A 22,459-nucleotide genomic window follows, 5' to 3' on the forward strand; every position below is an offset into this window, starting at 1 on the left:
AGCGGTAATAAAATGTGAAGCATACACAGGAGCTAATACTAAGTTAGCCAAAGATGATGCTATTGCTGACACAGCATTAAATGAAAATGTCACAGCCAGTGCAGATGGGACTAATGAATAAAGCATTCCAAAAATACAGCTCATTCAGAGACAATTGTTGTAAGTTAATGTAAAGGAAGAACAATGGTCTCCAACAACAGATGAACATAGAGGGAGGATTGATGATGGATGTGAGCTGAATAATGAAAAGAGTATGGGCCTACCAGGATGAGATAGATGCCTGTGTCCCCACGCAGTATGTTACTTCCCTGACAAGACTGGAGCAGGGACACTCTGATATTGCACAAGGGAGGATGAATGCGCAGATGCATGTTGCTTCCCAGTGAATGGATTTACATATTTGCTGGTGTGGGTGGATATTTTTTCAAAATGAATGGAGGTGTATCAAACAGGGAAGAATGATGCAGCTACTGGGGCGCAGTACTTCAGTAAAGCCATCTCTCCAAGGTTAGGACCCACCAGGGCATAAATAGCGATAAAAGGAGATCACTTAGTGACTACATTTATACTGAAGAGGTTGGTTTTGGGAATAAAGTATAACATGCATACCCCATACCATCCTCCAACTTGAGGACAGGAGGAGTAAATGAACTCCAAAATAAAAAATAAAAATAAATTATTAGTAAAGGCAACTGATGGAACATTCCTGAAAGGGCCTGGTGCTCTGAATTTAGGACTGCCTGCAATGGGGCAAAGACTTCTAAAGTAATTATGGATTCCTTGGTCATTGCGAGAAAAATAAACGCTGTTTCTTTTAGTTTTAGGTGGACTGGACCACAGACGGTGAACAAACGCCATGAATGGATTGAGGGGAGAAGACGCAAGGCGGCGCCTCAACGCCTTAGAGGACGGTACCAGAAAGTGATGACCATCTGTCACTAGAGGACCTGAGCAACACAGCAGTCAAGAAGAGGACAGACAAGACAATTTCGACGATCCATGAGGACCCATCATAAAGTGGCAGAGGGACACGACATCTACATCTACTGATGCTGTTGAGTGAAGTACACATGATGGTCTGCACCTGCACCTGCAGAAAAATAGACTGAAGAGGACAATGCAGGGCAGGTCCGTGACACAGCCCCTGAACAAGACGACTGCGGACTAGGAAGAGAAGAAGACGACAGCTCACTGCGTGCCTTTAAATTACTGACACTTGCAAAAATGCCCCGGAACTGAGTAAAACGTGTCATTGTAGCACTATGCATTGAACGGAGAAAATATTTGTTGGACACTTACTGCTGGTATCACAACAGCCTGCTGATATAATATTGATATCATCAAGATGTATAAATGTGACAATATATGCATTTTATGCAAAGACTGTGTAATGCCATCCAAAGATATGTAACTAATGTTTCCTACATATATAGACATATATATATATTTTGGTTTTACATTAATGTTGGATAGGTATATCCAAAAGGGGGGATTGTTACAAAATATATATGAATATCCATATAAATTCATTTGCATGTACTTCCAAAGAGTTCATGATTATATAAAATCACACTAACATGAGGCCTGAAGCTCAAAATGACTTCCTATCCCACCTTGACTGGACAAGCTTCAACAAGCTATTCTGTACACCCTAACAGGTCACCTTGCTTGTCTTGACTACATGATATGCAAATGTTACACAGTGCAGAGCCTGCCTTTCTGGTCTGCCCATATCTGGCTGTTTTGCATGGTGCAGACATTGCACATCCATGTCAGCCATATTTGGCTTGGTGCCTTATTCTAAGTTCCGCTGACATGGCATTGCATACAGTATATAATACCTAGAAACTTGTCACTCTGGGAAGAAGTGGTCTGAGAGCCCCTAAGGTGGCAGATCTGACTGCTTCCTTGCTGATTAGCAATGATGCATGCTTTTGGTACCATTTAATAAAGTTCACTTTGTTTCTGAGCAACCTGCTATGTCTGGTGAGTTTCATTCATGATATGCTCCTGGGAGGGTGCCAGTATTTCCCCATCAATAATTGGGGGAGAGTTCCAACAACTGCTTACAGCAGAAAGACCACTGGTCCTCTGTCAGGGGTACATCCAGTTCAGTATTCCATGCTCGCATAGAGGTTGGCACCACAATATGGGCTTGTTCCTGCATAGAGTTATACAGGCGAGATACCAATTTTTTGGGAGATGCTCTAGCCAACACATTTTGTAGGGCAAGTAATCGTGGTGGTTCTTCTGGAAACTGGTCCCAGAACGCTTTGCAGGATGATTTCAGCTTGTGGTAGGTGAATAGGTCAGTGAAAGACGTAGGTGGCCCATCATCCCCCGCCCTAGGTTCCTGAAATGTGCCATTCGGATATAGGTCAGCAAAGGTGCGCAAGTGTACTCCATTTAGGGAGATCTCACCGCCACTCTCCGCCAAGCAAGGCAGCATGGGGTTACGCCTCAGGGGTATTGCCGGCGCATAGAGGAGAGGAAGCTTAGCTCTCTTTTGGAGTTCACGCCACATCCAACGGAGCATATTCGCTGTATCAATATCCAGCGAAGGTCGCGGAGCCGCTTGATAGAGAGCAACACCCAACGGTAGCGGAGCCACCAAATCCAATTTCACCGCAACATGTGGCTGATAGGGTGTTGGATAGGTCCAGAAGTGTATAAATTGGGCCTGTGCGCATAGCGCATAGAGCTGCATATCAGGCGCGCCCAGCCCTCCCTGCCGCAGCGGCAGCGTTAAGAGTGCCCAAGAGAGTCTAGCCTGACTCCCAGCCCAGACCAGTGACAGCAAGTGAGATCTCAGACAGGTGAAGAAGTGCTTAGTTAGAGGAATTGGGATGTTGACAAAAAGATAAAGAAACTTTGGCAGCACCACCATTTTAGCAAGTGCAATCCTCCCTGCCAGAGATAGAGGGAGTTTCGTCCAAATAGCCACCTTGCTCTCGAGCCAGCCCACCGCCCTTCCAAAGTTCAATGACCATACGTCCTGTATATTACGACTTATCCAAATGCCAAGATATTTAACTTCATCCACTTCCCAGCGTAGAGGGTAATCAGAATTCACCTTGGGAGTATTGTCTGTTAAGGGGAATATAACCGATTTGGCCCAGTTAATGGACACACTAGCTAGTCCTCCGAATTTCATAAATTCACGGAGTAGGGGATTCAAATTATCAGCCGGGTTTAGGACATACAGGGTGACATCATCAGCATATAAGGAAATCAGTAGGCTGCGAGTGCTAAATGTGTGCTTTCTCTACATCCTGTTGTATTTGGAGATAGTTGTAGACTAGCTACCGCTCTGTAGGAGGTAGAATTCTAACTATGGAGATTGAGTGGGTGCTTTAGCTGCACCATTGCTGTGCCATGGGAAAAGGCAATAAATAGGAAAAAGTAGGCCTCACGGAGAAAATAGAATTTGTGTGTTTCTACAAAACTAGGACATAACAAATATTAAAAATAGACATTGATGTGGAGTAGGTTTGACTATCCTTAGATACATGATATTAAATATTAAAAGGCATTCACATTAATTAGTGGCTGCTCAGAGGATGATCTGTTGTAAAATAAAAAATGCTAATAGATTTAGACTGGTTTGGAATATTTAGCACTATTAGAAATTATTCTGTGCAAAGTATATCAAAGTATATATCCAGATTTTAATGTGCACATTAAAATGTATCTCCAACTGGTTAAACTATGTTGCACCACATGAAAAGTGTGGATATTAATTTATCTAACAACACCAATATTACAGTCTCTTAGTGACAAACTTAAAATGTAGTATGGCCTAATGGCTGCAGTGTCACATACAAAGGCTTTCAAAAGAAATGCAAAGAATAGCTCTGGAGACCAGAATTACATTGCAAGCCTTTTTGCAATCTTTTGCTTTCATGCACAAGAATACTGGGAGAAAATTATGGCATTCTGAAAACTGAGATGTTTTGAGCCACTTTTTGGGGTGCTGGAGGGGCGAGGTGCTCAAGGATAAAACAATAATAAAGATCCTACCTTAAAAGCGCGCTGGCGCGGAGCAGAAATATTTTTCAGCCATGCTTCTCGACAGTTACTTGAACAGTGATGGCCACACGTGGAAAGCCTTGGCACAGCCAGCTGCTAACAGGTTAAAAGGTCGAGTTCCACATTTAGAAGACTAACAGGGCTCAAGAACAAGGTTTGTCTTTGACATTTTGACCTCTGAAATTTTTAAAGAGGAGATGGCAGCACAGGGAGAGAAAATGAGAAGTTTGCTCTGAAGAAGAACTATTTGCAATCATGCTAAGGGAAATTAGCATTAATAAAATTAATATATATATGTATATGCTATGTTACTGCCCATCCTGTCTGATGTTTTAATGAGAGGATGAGTATCTACATTGCTTGATTAGCTAGTCTGTGCCAATAAGCTGACCGTGCTTATTAGAGCTGATGTTGCATACTTTGGATCATGAAAAGTAGAACGCAGGAAAAAGCCCGTGTGTTCCTTAGCAAAACATAAGTGCATGGTCCTAAGCAGGTGCTTTTATTAAGAGAAATCATTTTAGAAGTGTCTGCAGTCCTGTACAAGTAATGTAAAGTCTGTCCATGCAGGGAGTTTTGAGCATTTTGTATCTGAGGTTAAGCCACAGTGACAGTATGTGATTTCTACATTACACTATGAAAGCTTGTAATGTTGAAGAGTAGTTTAAACAACTTAAATTACTTTATATTAATTAAATATCCTGATTCTACCATTGTAGGTTACAACACTACAGGTAAATGTAAATGTTGCTCTAATGATGTTTAAATGTATAATGTGCCTAGGGACATTAGGGTCCAAATTAAGTCTCAATTCATGGTAATAATATTAGGGATATCACATTAGCCTTCCTGGAACCACATTGGACACCAAAGATCTGTTTAGGTACCATTAGCTAAAAGGATAAATTACATTGTTTTAGGAGCAGATGGGGATATGTCCAAAGATCTGTTTAGGTACCATTAGCGAAAGAATAAATTGCATTGTTTTAGGAGCAGATAGGGATATAACCGTTTTTTGAGAAATAATAACTTTGCAGGAGATATACAGGGTGGGTTTATTCCACTGAATAACATTATCAAGGGGTGCAGCGTAAATACCAGAGAGTAGATAAGAGTATGGTATCAGTTTTATTGTTGCACAGTGTATCAGGATGAAGATATCAGGCATACCCAAGGAGAATATCATGGTTCCACTATAGTGGAAGGTGTTTCCACTAATGTGGGTGATAAAGGGATACATTTCACAACTTTAATATAAATAAATATAATTTTGCAACAGTATATATATATATATTTTTAATAAATGGAATTTATTCACAAATGCCTAATGATAGGTTAGAACAGGGCAAGTACTGCTTACAGCTTCAGTAAGGATTCTCTGTTGTATACAACCTCTGTAGTGCACGTATGGATGTGTTGAGAGATGATGAATGATGCTGTTAGACTGCAGTTTGTTACATTTGAAAAGGAAATGGATGGATGTACACATAACTAACACGAAGTTTATAGATATAGGGAACGGCGAGGTTTTGGATAAATGTATTTATTATAAAGTTTTTTATAGCGCAAACTTGATACCGAAGGATATAATGCCCTCCCAACAAAGTGATATTTAAAGTAAATAAATAAAAAGTAAAAAACAGACATTGCACATTGCACATCCATGTCAGCCATATTTGGCTTGGTGCCTTATTCTAAGTTCCGCTGACATGGCATTGCATACAGTATATAATACCTAGAAACTTGTCACTCTGGGAAGAAGTGGTCTGAGAGCCCCTAAGGTGGCAGATCTGACTGCTTCCTTGCTGATTAGCAATGATGCATGCTTTTGGTACCATTTAATAAAGTTCACTTTGTTTCTGAGCAACCTGCTATGTCTGGTGAGTTTCATTCATGATATGCTCCTGGGAGGGTGCCAGTATTTCCCCATCAATAATTGGGGGAGAGTTCCAACAACTGCTTACAGCAGAAAGACCACTGGTCCTCTGTCAGGGGTACATCCAGTTCAGTATTCCATGCTCGCATAGAGGTTGGCACCACAATATGGGCTTGTTCCTGCATAGAGTTATACAGGCGAGATACCAATTTTTTGGGAGATGCTCTAGCCAACACATTTTGTAGGGCAAGTAATCGTGGTGGTTCTTCTGGAAACTGGTCCCAGAACGCTTTGCAGGATGATTTCAGCTTGTGGTAGGTGAATAGGTCAGTGAAAGACGTAGGTGGCCCATCATCCCCCGCCCTAGGTTCCTGAAATGTGCCATTCGGATATAGGTCAGCAAAGGTGCGCAAGTGTACTCCATTTAGGGAGATCTCACCGCCACTCTCCGCCAAGCAAGGCAGCATGGGGTTACGCCTCAGGGGTATTGCCGGCGCATAGAGGAGAGGAAGCTTAGCTCTCTTTTGGAGTTCACGCCACATCCAACGGAGCATATTCGCTGTATCAATATCCAGCGAAGGTCGCGGAGCCGCTTGATAGAGAGCAACACCCAACGGTAGCGGAGCCACCAAATCCAATTTCACCGCAACATGTGGCTGATAGGGTGTTGGATAGGTCCAGAAGTGTATAAATTGGGCCTGTGCGCATAGCGCATAGAGCTGCATATCAGGCGCGCCCAGCCCTCCCTGCCGCAGCGGCAGCGTTAAGAGTGCCCAAGAGAGTCTAGCCTGACTCCCAGCCCAGACCAGTGACAGCAAGTGAGATCTCAGACAGGTGAAGAAGTGCTTAGTTAGAGGAATTGGGATGTTGACAAAAAGATAAAGAAACTTTGGCAGCACCACCATTTTAGCAAGTGCAATCCTCCCTGCCAGAGATAGAGGGAGTTTCGTCCAAATAGCCACCTTGCTCTCGAGCCAGCCCACCGCCCTTCCAAAGTTCAATGACCATACGTCCTGTATATTACGACTTATCCAAATGCCAAGATATTTAACTTCATCCACTTCCCAGCGTAGAGGGTAATCAGAATTCACCTTGGGAGTATTGTCTGTTAAGGGGAATATAACCGATTTGGCCCAGTTAATGGACACACTAGCTAGTCCTCCGAATTTCATAAATTCACGGAGTAGGGGATTCAAATTATCAGCCGGGTTTAGGACATACAGGGTGACATCATCAGCATATAAGGAAATCAGTAGGCTGCGAGTGCTAAATCCTACGCCCCGTGCGGCATGGTGCTGTCTAATTCTCGCCGCAAGGGGTTCCATTGCTATGGCAAATAAAGGAGACAGGGGGCAGCCCTGTCTTGTGCCACGTGATATGTCAAAGGGCTCGGATAGTAGACCATTCACTCTCACTCTCGCTTTGGGCTTAGTGTATAAGAGTCGTATCAGATTTATAAATAAAGGGCTGACTCCCATTCGCTCCAGTATCCGGAAGAGGGAAGGCCATTCAAGTGAATCGAAGGCTTTTGTGGCGTCTAGAAACACCACAGCAGCCTGTACATCAGGGTGGAGGTAGTGTAGTACCGAAAAAATGGTTCTTAGGTTATGTGAAGTCGCTCGTCCTGGTATGAAACCAGATTGGTCTGGGAGGGCTATCATTGGGAGTAACGGTTGCAGTCTGTCAGCTATTATCTTGGCATCAATTTTCACGTCGACATTGATGAGGGCTAAAGGCCTATAGGAATCCAGTGACTGTCTATCTTTATCTGGTTTTAAAAGCGTAATGATTAGGGCTTCTCGCATTGACTCTGGCAGGACTTCTGCCTCCAGTGCTTCAGTGAAAACGGCATGGAGGCGCGGAGCAAGTTCGTCTGCGTAGGTTTTGTAAAATGCTGTAGTGAGCCCGTCTGGCCCTGGGGCTTTATTCAAGGGGAGTCCCTTAATGACCTTAGATATGTCTTGGATTGTGACTGGAAGGTCCATATATTGACGATGGGCATTATTGAACCACACCAGGGCTATGGAATCTAAATATGTGTTAAGGAAGTCTAGTGTCATCATGTGTTTGGATTGATATAAGTTGGAATAGAAGGAGGTGAATGTTTTTGCGACCTCTTCCTGACCTACAGCTACGTCACCTTCAGGATTGATAATAGAGTGGATGTATGTGGTTGGTGCCGTAGATGAGATGAGACGGGCCAGAGTTCTGCTAAGTCTATCACCCTCACCATATCTCCGAGCTTCAGCTTGTTTGCCTAGGAACTTTAATTCCCGTTGCGCCTCCTCTGTGAAATCTAAAAGCTTAGTCTTTATTTGTGTAGCAAGTTCGGATGAGGGGCATTCACAAAAGCGTGTCTCCATCTCTTTCAGCTCTCTTTCCAACCCGTTCAAGGTGTTCCTGATTGCTTTAAGGATGCCCGCCTGCCGTGCTATACATTGCCCCCTTATTACAACCTTGAATGCATCCCATAATACCGCTTCTGTGGACACAGAGCCTGCGTTGTTCTCGAAATAGTGTGTTATATCAGTTTGAATCTCTTCAGTAAAGGCCGCATCCAGCAGCGCATGCGGTGGTAATTGCCAGGTGAAGGCGCGAGTGGGTATACCTGGGATCTGGATCTCTAAAAGGCATGGGGCGTGGTCTGATAGGGATCTGGCCTGACTACACACATTTACAGTCCATGTAGCAACATCCTGTGACACCAGCCAGAAGTCCAGCCGTGACCTGGCCGCATGGTGGCTCGATATGCAAGTTCCTTCCCTAACGTGTGGGTGTCTTGCCCTCCATATATCTAGTAATGCGCCCTCTTTGATAATATCCGCCAGTGCTTTGCTTGCGTGTGGATGCAGCGGTCTGGGTGCGCCCTTGCGATCTAAAGAATCATTTCGCACAGTATTAAAGTCACCTCCCCATATAATCGTGGAGCAGTTCGTCAGTACTATCTGAGCCCATAGTGATCTGAAGAAGTCTGGGTCATCTACATTAGGGCCATAAACCGCCACCAGCACCAGTGGTTTTCCCATTAGGGTCCCATGCACGACGACATATCTACCATCTGTATCAATATGTATTGTATGTTCTTTCCAGTCTAAGCCTTTGTGCATTAGTATAGCCGCTCCACGGGCATAATTGGAATATATGGCGGAATATATGGAGCCCCATTTGGAATGTTTAAGTCTCGGGGACGGCGCAGAGTTGACATGTGTCTCCTGTAGGAAACAGATATCTATGCTGTGTCGCACTAGATTGCTATGCATCAGTCTCGCCTTCCTGCTATCACTTAAACCACGGATGTTCCAAGTCAATATCTTCGTCACCCCCATTTATCTGCAGTCAGCATCTCACATTCGTAAGCTAGACGACCCACAGCAAGTACAATTGTTATACCATCATAAACATTAAGCCATGCATTGTAGTACTGATCAAGTGCCAAACTTTCCAACATCCCCGACCTCCACCCTCCCACACCAACCCCCCAATTAGGTTGTGATAAATTCCCACCCAAATTATGCATACTTTAAGAACAACTAACAGTTGCAAACAATGGGAGACACCCCTGAGAGGCGTGGTATCTCGAGCATACACCCCTGCTTGCACAGGGTGGCTGTGCTATCTTAGCCTAGTTTGCTGGCATTTCAGAAGCAGATGTGAGGAGAGCCTGCAATCACACCTACGAGGTGGACCGCCAACAACAGCATATATGATTACGCGTGCTCAAATAGGCTCATCACAGTGTTAGTTCAGTGTAGAGCCCCATGGGACAATACAGAGCATAAAGAGGGCGAGCCCGCCAGGGAGGTAGAACAATGTAATTAATACATAAGTGACATAACTAATATGGACCTGGTAGGGTTAATCATTGTCACTTAAGCGATTCTCTGCATCTTCCAGCTGTGCCGATTTCCTCTTAGACCTGGCGCCACATATATGTTTCGCAAATTTCAGAGCGGATTGAGCGTCAGTGAAGTAGTGTGTGGTGCCTTCGTGTACTACCCTCAGTTTCGCAGGGTATAAAAGTGAGTAAGGGATCTCCGCTTGTAACAGAAGTCGTTTAGTCGGTAGAAACTCCTTGCGTGCTGCCTGTACTAAGGGGGTGAAGTCGGTGTAAAATGATATAGCATTACCTTTATGTGTTATCTTCCCCTTCTCCCGTGCAAGGCGCAGTATCAAATCCCTACCTTGAAAATTGAGTAATTTTACAAGGATCGGTCGTTGCGGCGCTCCCACTGGCGGTTTTCTTACCCAATGATCTATGTGCTCTCTCAACAGTAAACACCTGCGACAAGTTTGGGTCAAAGAGTTCGTGCAGCAAATCAGAGATGAACACCTCCATTTTTCCGATGGCTGTGGTCTCTGGAATTCCGGTTATGCAAGCCCGTCTGCGCCCGTCCGCGCCTGGCCCGTGCCTAGGGCCAGTCCCCCTGGCGAACAGTCTGCTTCTGGTCGTATTAACTGGACCAGATCCCAGCTTCTGCATTTAAAGCCTACTACCTGCCCGTCCTCTCCGCGCTGCTGTCCCTGCCATCTGGAAGACGCCCCTTTCTATTGTCCACATTGCAATTTCACTCTCCCGCCATGGAGCCTACGCCCCTCTCCCAGCCTCAGCCTGCCCAAGCGCCTGAATCATCCTCTGACACTGAAAGCAGGTTTGATTAACTGCCGCTCCCTCCCCCGTCATTCCAACGAGATCTGGGCGTCAATTGTATCGGACGCCTGGGATATTTTGTTCCTCACCGAGTCATGGCTCAAAGACACCTCTGACCCTGATATCCACCTAGCTACCCCGCCGGGCTATCTCTTTAAGGGTATCAACCGTGAAGGGGGCAAATCAGGAGGCGGTCTTGCCATTATCCTAAAATCCCATCTTAATTTGTCTATCACCAAACTGACGAATATCGGGATGATCGAAGCTATGCATTTTACTATTGCGGCCACTGCGGCAGTCGTCATGGCGGGTATTCTAGTCTACAACCCTCCTACCGCCTCGACTCTCTCTTTAACGGCATTAATCCACCTGATGGCTGATCTCTCCCTCAAGCACCAACATTTTATGGTGCTTGGTGACTTCAACCTCCACGTGGATAATTCTCTTTGCTCAAAAGCCAACTCTTTGTTGGAAACGATGCAGAGCTTGAACCTGTCTCAATTAGTCAAGGGACCAACACATACAGCTGGGCATACACTTGACCTTATTTTTGCCAATTTCTCTAATATTACAGTCCATTCCTCTCTTCCTCTTACTTGGTCAGATCACGATCTTGTCCCTTTTGATCTAGAGATATACTCAAGACCCACACCCACTGTCCGTGGTAAAGAGCTGGGGAGAAAGTGGCATAAAGTTACCTGTTCGACCTTAGATCCTTTATTTCATTATCAGCCGGACCCTTTGTCTAGTGACATTGATGAAAATGTGTCCAAACTTAATTCCGCACTACTTCTTGCTATTGACTCCATCGCCCCCCTTAAACCTATTACCTCCGCTCGAACACGCCTCTCTGCCCAGTGGTTCTCACTGACCCTTCGAGAGGAAAAAAGCCGCTGCAAAATATTAGAACGCAAGTGGAGACAGAATTATGACCCCGAATCCAAAGCTACTTACAAAACTGCCTTGAGGAAATTTCTTAAACTAAAAAAAGTCACTATGAGAGATTTTTTCTCACTTCAAATCTCTAAAGCTAAGAACTCCTCCAAAACCATTTTTAATATCGTTAAAGAGTTTGTAAACCCTCCTGCCAGGGCTTCGCAGAACCCCTCTAGCCAGGCTCTATGTGATGGATTGTCTGATTTATTTTTTAGAGAAAATCGATAAAATTAGTACCTCTTTCCCTGCTGAGGAACACTTCCCGGTTCCTCCTGATCTGGCTCCGGAATCGGCTTCCCTACAGTCTTTTAACGAGCTGTCTCACGAGACCGCACTCAGGTTATTCACCCAGTGCAGTTCAGGTTCGCCTTCTGACCTTATTCCTGCCAAGGTCCTGGGTGACCTAGCCCCTATACTGGCTTGCCCCTTTCTTTCTATTTGGAATGCCTCCCTCCATCATGGCATATTTCCATCTATTTGGAAGGAAGCTCTCTTAGTCCCCATTTTAAAAAAGCCTGATGCCGACCCTACAAAATGTAACAACTTTCGCCCCATCTCCCTCCTTCCCAAACCCGCAAAAATTCTGGAGAAGGCCGTCCAGCTGCAACTGACTGAATATCTTGAAAACAACTCTTTTCTACACGACTCTCAATCTGGCTTTAGAGCGGGCTTCAGCACTGAAACTGCTCTCTTGGAAGTAGCTGAGACTGTCCGTGAGTGTGTGGATAGGGGCGAGGAGGCCATGTTGGTCCTCCTCGACCTATCCGCCGCTTTTGATACGGTTTCACATAAAATCCTTCTTAACCGTCTAAGGCAGGCTGGAATTGGCGGCTCTGCATTAGCCTGGGTTGAGTCATTCCTCACTGGCAGAACGCAGAGGGTGGCGCTCGGACCTTTTAAATCAGAGGGTAAACCCCTGCTGTGCGGTGTTCCGCAGGGCTCTGCCCTGAGCCCTCTGCTTTTTAATGTCTATCTCGCTCCCTTGGCCACAGTGGTGGAGTCCTGTGGGGTCAGGGTGGTCTCTTATGCTGACGATATTCTCTTTTAGAGACCACTCTGACTCCACCTTTGCCAACTTCCGCCACTGTTTGGATAACATCTGTGCCTGGATGACCATCAACCACCTTAGGCTTAATACTGATAAGACAGAGGTCTTATTTTTTAACCAGAAAGTTCCAATATCCCCCAGCCTGTGGTGGCCCACAGCGCTTAACCCCCCGCCCTCCCCTGTCCAATCAGCACGTAACCTTGGCTTTCAGTTCGATGACTCACTCTCCTGTAAAACGCAAATTAACAAGGTCACCTCAGCCTGCTTCGCGAAACTTCGCATGATTAAAAAGATTTTTCCTTACCTCCCTTTAGACGTCCGTAGAACTATCACTCAGGCCCTCATCACATCCCATTTAGATTACGCCAACAGCTTATACGCTGGTGCCCCTCAGTAAATAAATAAATAAATAAATAAATAAATAAATACTTGATTGATCGTCTTCAGATCGTGCAGAATGCGGCAGCTAGACTGATTGGAAATATCCCTTACCGTCAGTCGGTTGCTTTTTATTGCAAAGAGCTACACTGGCTCCCCATTGCAAGCCGCATTCAATTCAAGATTCTCACCCTCGCCTTTCGTGCCATCAACGGTCTAGGGCCAGGATATCTGAAAAAGCGAGTGGTAATATCTCAATCAGTGAGAACTCTGAGATCCAATAATCTACGTCTCCTGACTGTACCTCGCTTCCGACGATCTAGAATGGGCGCAGAGGGTTCAGCGTGACGACCGCTAAACTATGGAACTGCCTCCCACTTGACCTCAGGTTTTGCCCTTCAGAATCCCTTTTCCGCAGTAAATTAAAAACGTGGCTCTTCTCTAGAACATGATTCTAGTCCTTCATTCCTCCTGCTTCTCCTCTTTAGTCGTGAGGTCCTGTTTTTAGCGCCGGGACACCCCTTCGGGGGTAGCTGCGCGCTGTATAAGCTACTTAAAATAAATAAATAATAAAATAGCATCTCAATCTCCTTCTCCATGCTAGTGATGTGCTTTTTGGTTTCCTGTTGGAACTCGCAGCATTCTGTGTTCTGATTCTCTAAGCAGTCCAACCGCGTCTCATGGGTGTCAACTTGGGCCTTCACAGACTCTAGTTGGGACGTCATGGTGTCAAGCTTAGTATCTATGCTTTTAAGGCTTGAGCGTACTTCTAGCAGTAGCGCTTTGACATCAATGTCTTGGTCGGCCCCTTGCAAGTTCGCCTCTGCAGTTTCTGGGTCCGGATTGGTCTGCTTGGCCTGGCGTCGCTGCTCAAATGTTAGTTTAGGTTGGCGAGGGTCCCCTTTACCCATCTCGTGTGCTCTCGTGGGGCGCTGCTCACGCACACACCAGCGTTTTTTGCAGAGAGCCTGGCGTGATCTGGATACCGTTTAAGTATAAGTGCAGGCGGCAGTAGAGGGTAGTTGTCTTATACGCAGTTTGTGCAGGTGCGGTCAGTGTGACCGGGCAGCAAGTGAATCAGTTAGGTCACGGTGCAGTGCAAACCCAGGGAAGTGGTCGTCGTAAAGTGCGGTCGCAGCGGTGATCACCTCATGAAGAGCAAGCCTTGAGCATGAGAAAGCGCACGTTTGCTCTCCGTATCGCCGCCTCACAGCCTAACAGTCAGTGTCACAGATCGCTGAGCGCAGTCTCATGGGGCCGTAAGTGTGCACAGACGTCCGGGGCCAACCTCAGGCATCTGGGCAGTGATCTTTGACCATGCCCGCACTGCCGCCGTTCCACTGCACCCACAGCCACGCAATACAAATTTAAGGTCTATCCTCAGCGCAGTGCATCGGCGCCATGACTGTTTGGGTCCTCTAGGCGCTCCCAGGTTTTACATCCGCAGCGCAGCTCACCTCTACAAATGTATTTAGGGATCCCGCAGCATCACCAGTTCGGGAATGCATGTGTCCAAACCAAGGTGTCCCGGCTGGTCTGGAGTGCAGGCAGTGCGCGTCGGGGAGGCCGGGTCAACCACGCAGAGCGCCAACGCTCATAGAAATGTCCCCAAACAAAAATGGCGGCTTGCTCCGGTCTTCAAATAGTCGGCGAAGAAGGGCTCGTCCAGAGAAGTACTACAACTTTTGGGACGTTGCTGCGGTGGTAAGTGTCTTGGTGATATCCCGTTTAGCTCTCCAACCTCACCTTCCCAGGCAGGGAGTTCTTTGTTTCTGGCGCGAGCGTCGATCAGGTGGGCCTCTGCAGCATCGGGCTAGAGTGGGCTCAGGCATCCGATCAGGGCGGCACAGCAGGCGGATCGCAACCCAGCGGCACCTCGGTGGAATCTCCAAGACGGAAATCTTCCGTTTTCGGCACTCCTGGGCTCAGATAATCAGTGTACTGGTGCCGTCGGTCGTCCATCACCCTCCGGTGTATTTTGGAATAATATGCCTCGCAAAGAAGGCAGGATTTTAAAGGATTAGTTACACAGCCGGCGGAGTTCGCTTACCAAGCAGCCATTTCGCTGCTCGGTCGGCTACGCCCCTTTAATGCTCCCTCACCTTGGCTAATTTCTCCGACCAGCTCAAACTCCTGTCTTCATAACTAAGCATCTTGAACAACACCACCCTGGGAAGAAGATCTACTCTACTGTTCACCAGGTATTAGAGCTGACTTTGGAAACACCATTACAGATATCATCGGCCAACTTGTGTTCAAGTCCAACTCCTTTATAATTCTCAGTGACCTCAATTTGCACCTAGAGGATCACACTGACCCGAACAGAAGCAACCTCCCGGGAAACCTGAACACACTAACCTAACGAGTGAAGAACTCCACACAAACTGCAAAACATCTCCAGGGGTCCTAACTTCACCAACTTCTCCGACATCACTGTTGACAAGCCCATCCCTCTCACCTGGACCGACCTCTCCCTCATCTGATTTGACCTACATCTAACCCACCAATAAAGAACTGCTCTCACCAAACCTAGTTGGCGCTACTGGGACTGAGGAAATTTGGACCACAGACCTCCAAACACAGCACTCGAAACACCAAGTAGACCTCTCCTGATACATTGACAACTACAACAGTTGGATGCAGTGAGGAGATGCAGATGCTGTGAGACGCGAAAGGCGTAGACACAAGACGTTCAGTGTAGCAACCTTTGCTGGGGCCAGAACCCTTGTTGGAGAAAGCGTTTGCCAGTGAGCACACACTGGGCAGGAGAGCAGAGGACTGAGGAGCGGAGGGCCAACGTCCGAGAGGAGCTGCCTAATTGATGATGGCAGTGGTGGCCAGGGGTGCCCGCTCTGATATTGGATTTTGGACATTGCCCTCCAGGGAAGGCCCTTGGTGAAGGCTTCAGGTCCCTCCCAGTTCTGTTCCATGCTCACATCTGGCCTTGGTCCTGAGCGGCCCCAGATGAAGGAGGTCACAGGATCCAGGCCTTCAGGGCTTTAGGCCTAGGATCAAAATAAAGGCCAGAAAACAGTCTAAAGGGTAACAACAGGCCATCTCAGCGGCATTTCAATGGTAAGTGGAGTAATGTGGACAATGCAAGGCCAGGCAATGAAACCTGATGTTCCCGATTAGATTACCTCAGTTTTTTCAGAATGTGCTATAGGTGCCCCTATGTATCAACAATTACCTTCATTATGCTTCAGCCAGCATTTTGCATGTGTCCCCATGCCCAAAAAATGCACACACTATGCCAGTGCTCGAATTTTCCATTAAAGCAATGTCATGTATCGTGGGTCACCAATTTGTTTAAAAAAATACCTCTAGTATGACAGGGCCAGAATTTGGTCTTGGTTGGCAATGCCTAAATGCCAAGGTTGTCCTCCCTTAAGAATTAACTCCAATGTGCTAGCTTCAGCATTTTCCAGGATGCCCCATATGCCAGGAATTACATCTGGTATACCAGTGCCAGTGTTTTACAGTAGATGCCCTTTATGCCAAGAATTATCTCCACTATGCCAGTACCAATTTTTTTTCACTGGTGTCTCTCGTGCCAAGACTTGCTTCCAGTATGGCAGCATCACTATTTTGCAGTGGGTGCCTCTGGAAGTCAAGAAGTTCTTTCCCTGTGCTATGGCCAATGGCAGACTCGCCAGCATAACACCATATTCTAATTCAGGCTCCTTTACATTCACTCTCTCACACTTAGTTTCAATAATTCATCATTTGCACTCACCTATTCATTTTCATTCACTCTTTCACACACTCTTACTTTCACTCACTAATTTTTACTCATTTGCACTTCCTTACTGCCACACATTCATATTCTGACTCACTCTTCATGCTTTCTCACTCACGCCTACTTACACTCACTCATTTTTAATCCCTTCTTTTCACCCACGCAGACTCATTTGTTCTCACTCATTTACACTCATTCACTTTCAGTCACATTCACTCTTACTCTGACTTATTCATACTGTCAAACTCACAAACAATCACATGTGCTAACTCTTAATCATTCTCATCCACTCATTCGCAGATATATTCACTCTCACTCCCCGGCACTCATCTCACTCCCCAGCACTCCTCATACTCATTCTTATTCCTTCTCAGTCATCCACTCTCTCATTTGCCCTCACTCATTCTCATTCACTCAAGCTCACTGACAGTCAATGTCACGCATTCTCCCTCACTGTGAACTGACTGACTCTCACTTCCTTTCACTAAAAAACTCTCTCTCACACACACTCACACAGCATACAATTAAAAGCATTTACTTACCTAAGCTGCCAGTAAAGTTTAGTTCCCTCTCCTGGAGGCCCATTTTATTATTATACTTTTAGTGAGTAATCCAATATGATTTTCTATAAGTGTAATAAAACCTAGGCAGAAAACAAGGACGTTGGATCCCTTAGTCCTTCTGTTCTTGGCACTAATTTTGCAATCTATGTGGCATGGGGTTGTAAATCAGTGCCAGGGGTTGCAAGGGGCAAGCCAGGGGTTGCAACTGCCACTCCTGTTGACCTCTCAATGATATCCTTGAATGTAGTGAAACCTTGTACTATTACCTGTCCATCATTTTCACTTCTGCCTTTATCGTCTCTCAGAGGTGCTTAAATCAGCTAATACAACTCCATTGTTTGTGCTTGAACTCGATGAGCCTCTAATGGGTAGGTACACTGCTCATATCAATGTAACTAGATCACACTGTAGTCCTCCAAGAAATGCTTTGCCTCAGTTTGCAAGTTCTTGGTTTCCGACAAGACTTCCCTCCCACCATTTTCTATGTGCACCGCTTTTGCTTTTAAGTAGGATGTTATGTTTACGTGTAGAGAGTGTAAATCACCCAGGTGGGTATCCTGGTGCTTAGCGAAAGGGAGATAGTCCCTTCTGGTGCGTATTGGAAGAGCCAGGTTTTCAGTTTCTTACAGAATTCTAAAACTGTACTGGCACCTCTGATGTGAGGGGGAGATCACTCCAGGATTTAGGAGCCAGGTATGAAAATACACAGACGCCAGCTTCGGCTCTCCAGATTCAAGGGACAGAGGTGAGCAGAAGGCTGGTGGCGACGCAAAAGTGTCTGGTGGTGGTGTGAAAGCTGATGCAGCTGTTCACGTTCACAGATCTTAGGTTGAGCAGTGCTTTGTATGTATGCTTGAGTAGTTTGAAAAGGGCACATTTGTGGGTGGGGGCAGTAGAGGTCTTTGAGGTGAGTGAATATGTGATGCGGGTGGGAAGTTGAGTGCAAGTCTGACTGCTGAGTTCTGGATGACCTTGAGCCTCTTGGAGAGTTGAGCAGAGATTACCTCCGGGTTTTCAGAGTAAAACATCTGAAGATTTTCCTGAGGCACTTGAAGGTGTGGTGTAGGAAAGTAGGATCTGCTTTCATGGTTATCCCCACTTTTTGCCTAGTGTTATAATGTTTCTGACTAGTCTGACTGGGATCCTACTAATCAGGACCCCAGTCTCTGTGCTTTCTCCCATTAATTGATTATGGTAAGTACTTAGGCACATCCCAGATTGGATACGGGTGTACCCTTATAAGTCCCTAGTATATGGTATTGAGGTACCCAAGGCATAGGTACCCGAGGGGTTCCCCCATGGGCTGAAGCATATATTATGCCACCCATAGGAGACCACTCAAACTGTAACTACAGGCCTGCCATTGCAGCCTATGTAAGCTGGTGTTAGCACCACTTACAAGCACTTACGACCGATATAGGTTTCCCTATATTTGAGATTGCTGCACTTAAAACCTATAAGTCACCCCTAAGGCAGGCCTTTCAATCCTGAAGGCAGGGTGCTCGGTTCTAAGTGTGAGGATGCCCCTGCATGAGTGAGGCACCCCTATAACCTACGTGGTGCATTCTCCCAAGTTATAATTGAATCAGCCATATAACATATAGAGGGGCCGTGCGTCATGACACTATGACCATCTCTAAACAGGCTGTAATGAACCCTGTCATGTTTGGTATCACACTTGTTGAAATCATATCCCCACACTGTTAGCGGTGTGGGAGGTATGATTCTATGACTGTAAAGCTCCTCCGGGAGGCCCTCAGTGCTCCCGGTACAAGTCTCCTAGAACCGGACAGCAAGCTAGGGCCGAACAGAGACATGCTTCTGCCCTCCTGCTGCTGAGCCAAGCTCGTGCAGGGGAAGGCAGAACAAAAGATATCCTCTCACAGGGAGGTGTGATCACCTCCCAGACAAGGTTTAGCGTATTGGGGCAGTGTGGGGGTGCTTGCCAGTGCCACTGAGACTGCTTGAAGGGCACATTTGATGTCCTTCTTGCATAGTCTAGTTCAAACCAGTTGAGGAAAATATGTGTTACTTACGAAAGTTTGACGTTTGCAAAGGCTTATGGATAAAATTACCTGGTAAAAGCCACACAAGTCACGCACTCCTGGACTCCCCTGGTTGTCTAATTTTCAAAATGTGCAGGTTTGCCTAGATGCCGGCTGAGCTAGGGCCCAAAACCCACAGCTACCCACTTTGCAAAAAAAGGGTTATGTTTTAAGTGGTAATATGATGTATCCATGTTGCGTTTTGGACTGTTCCCTGTTGTGGGCACTTGGCCTACCCACACAAGTAAGGTACCATTTTTATCGGAAGCCTTGGGGAACGCTGGTTGGAAGGAAGTTTGTGGCTCCCTGCAGATTACACAACTATCCATCACCGAAATGTGAGGTAAATGTTTGAGGTTTGCAAGGGGTTCTGAATAAAAGAAACCTGGTGACAGCCACACAAGTCATCCACCCTGGATTCACCCAGGTGTCTAGTTTTCAAAAATTGGCAAAATTGCTAGGTTTCCCCAGGTACCCGCTGAGCTGGGTCCCAAAATCCACAGCTACCCACTTTGCAAAAAAGGATCTACTCCCCTGTGTACCCTACTAACCCCTTCCCCTCACACAGCAACAGATCTGCATTGTAGCACATTTCATGGCAGCTGCAACAATGTGAGGGTGATGAATCATTGCAATCTACTCCTGCTTAAGTATCCGGGCCTTGAGCAGCAGCGCAGGCCACGCCGCCTCGGATCCCAGCACTGACTGGACTTTGGTCATCTTTGGGTCACAGTTTGTGGGCCTCCTCTACTGGTTGACCCCATCAGTTCCATATGTTACCTTGCACCTTGTTCCTCCTGAACAGTAACTCCTCCTGCAGGGTTGGACACCACCAACTCCAAATGTCACCCTACAACTTTTTCCTCCTGGATAGTAACTTCTCCTGCAGGGTTGGTAGGCTAATTTCCTCTCTCAGCAGCTAGGTTGACTCCTCAGCACTTCAGGTCTGGTAAAGAGCTCTTCCAGCATTGTGTAGACTCTGGTGATGTCCCCTCACCTCTCGACATCTGGCTGGAATTGTTTTTGTACTCTGCAGAGCACTCCAGTCCCTGAGCATTAGGAACTTGCAACTGGAACAACAATTGTAGGGCTGAGGGAGGGGGGGGGGTCCCACTTTTATACAATAACAGTAATCAGAAGTATCCACTTTCAGAATTGGTTTGGTGGTTGTCATTTATTGGGCCTCCTACAGACTGCTCTGAAGACACAGTCATCACAGTAGAGTGATGCTTCTCATCGCAGGGTTCCCTCCAGCCCAGATCACCCACAAAAGGGGTACAAAGAGATGTGATCTTCTTGCACCTGACTGTCCTGAGCGAAACTGAAAGATTGATCAAGACTGGACAAAAGGCTGGGCCTCACCTAAAGAATCCACCTCACTTTATACAGTCTGCAGTCCCACCAGTCACCATTACCAATTACAAATATCAGTGCTTCAGGATGGCTAATCAGCAGCCCATGGGTTACAAAAAGGCCTAATTGAATTGCTAAAGAATCCTTGCCTCCTTTTCCTTCACTTCAGTGTCTGGGTCTTCAACCTCCAACTTTAGGAATATCAACAATACACTTCCACTGTCTGGGAAAACAATCTCACCTCCATCATGTGCAAAAGGTCAGGTCAGTGTTTTTCAAACTAGATACTACAGGTATTTATTATTCTGGTTCACTCACATACACCATGCATCCACCACACAGGCTACAAGCAAACACACAAAACGTACACTTGGGGTGTTAGCGCTAGACGTTAAGCGTAAAGCAGCAAAACTTTACATGATTGGGCTGTAGGCCTCTACTCCTCTGACACAGATAAAATGGTCTGATACAACTATGTATTCACAAAACACGGTATGCTGCCACCACCTTTCTAGGTGCTAAACCCATAACAGGAACAGTTTTCCATTTCCTGTAAATGAGGGTGCATTTGGTACTCCCCACCAAGTCACAGGACAGGTCTTGGACCTTGGTCCTGACGAGGGACAGGTCTCTGTGCTCACACTTAGATTAGCATGAAACCAGGGCCAAACCCAAAAACCGAAAAAACAGAAATACACAGTCGGGCACTCTGTGCAAGGGACACGACCGTACACCATGCATAGGGCATTTCCCATCTCCACAGTTTGTGCTGGACCTAAGAACATTCTGTACTCCAAATATTGCATATTGGTACTGTTATTGATAACCGCGTCCACTGCGTAAAGAACACTAGGTCCCGCAAGAGTATTACAAATTCGAGTACATCACTCAAAGTTGTTCAAATAAATGGCATTGCAAAACCAAATTGTTTTAGAAAATTAAGGATCTTGTAAACAGCGATATCATTGTTTGGACCACCTGAACTGCACAATGGAATTAAACGACAAACGATCCAAAGAGTACCACTTGCTCAAATTATAGTTTACATCACCCTAAAGTGGTGTGAAGAAAAGTACTTGTTATAAATAACTTTCTGAATTATAGATGGTAGCTGCCAATAACTGGATTGTTTCCATGATGGGTTCCAAGTGATAACAAATAAGACAACAAGAGCAGAGCTTGAGTTGCATTTGGTGTCACTTGGAACTCAGAGGTAGAAAACTATGTTACTTGAAATGAATAAAAGAGAATTAATTTCTAGAACACTACTATTATCTCGAGTGGTCATCCAGGTGCTGAGGGGAAAAGACAAAGTAGTCAAGCCAATAGAAAGTGAAGAAAATGGTTTTCAGTTTCTTACAAAAGACAAGATGATCATTAATTGAAGATCCTTCAATCCGTAATACAGGAAAGATTGACCACCAGCAGGCTTGCAACGCCCATTAGACTCAAAGGGCTTCAACAACCGTCCACCCCCCGTCAGGTGTGTCAGCCCGGTATGAGACAGCTATGTGGGCACACACACAGCCGCACCCGAGTACTTCACAGGTCTTTAAAAGACCTTTTGCCTGTTAACGAGACTTTGATGTTTTTCATCCCTTCTTAGAGCCCCTGCAGCTCCATTCTGCCTTTTGCTTGAAGAATCAGCCCCCCCCCGAATTTTTTTCTGAATCCCCCGAAATTTGACTCTAGTTGTGCCTCTGACCACCAGTACAAAGCTTTTAAGCCGCAAAAAGTATGCTCAAGAAGACTGCGTGGGGATATAATGTTTGAATTGATTTCAATGATGACAAGCAGGATGAACTCAAATCAAATGTACAGCTGTGCTTTTGAGCGACATGCAA

General features: G+C 45.9%; 1 protein-coding gene across 1 annotated transcript in view; it reads left to right on the top strand.

Annotated features, from left to right (window-relative positions):
- PDK3 (pyruvate dehydrogenase kinase 3) overlaps positions 1 to 22,459 on the top strand; it is a 1,374,724-nt gene that overhangs the window by 504,217 nt on the left and 848,048 nt on the right. The window lies entirely within an intron of this gene.

Source organism: Lissotriton helveticus, chromosome 8 (genome assembly GCF_964261635.1).
Source record: "Lissotriton helveticus chromosome 8, aLisHel1.1, whole genome shotgun sequence".
In the NCBI taxonomy this organism is placed as follows: domain Eukaryota; kingdom Metazoa; phylum Chordata; class Amphibia; order Caudata; family Salamandridae; genus Lissotriton; species Lissotriton helveticus.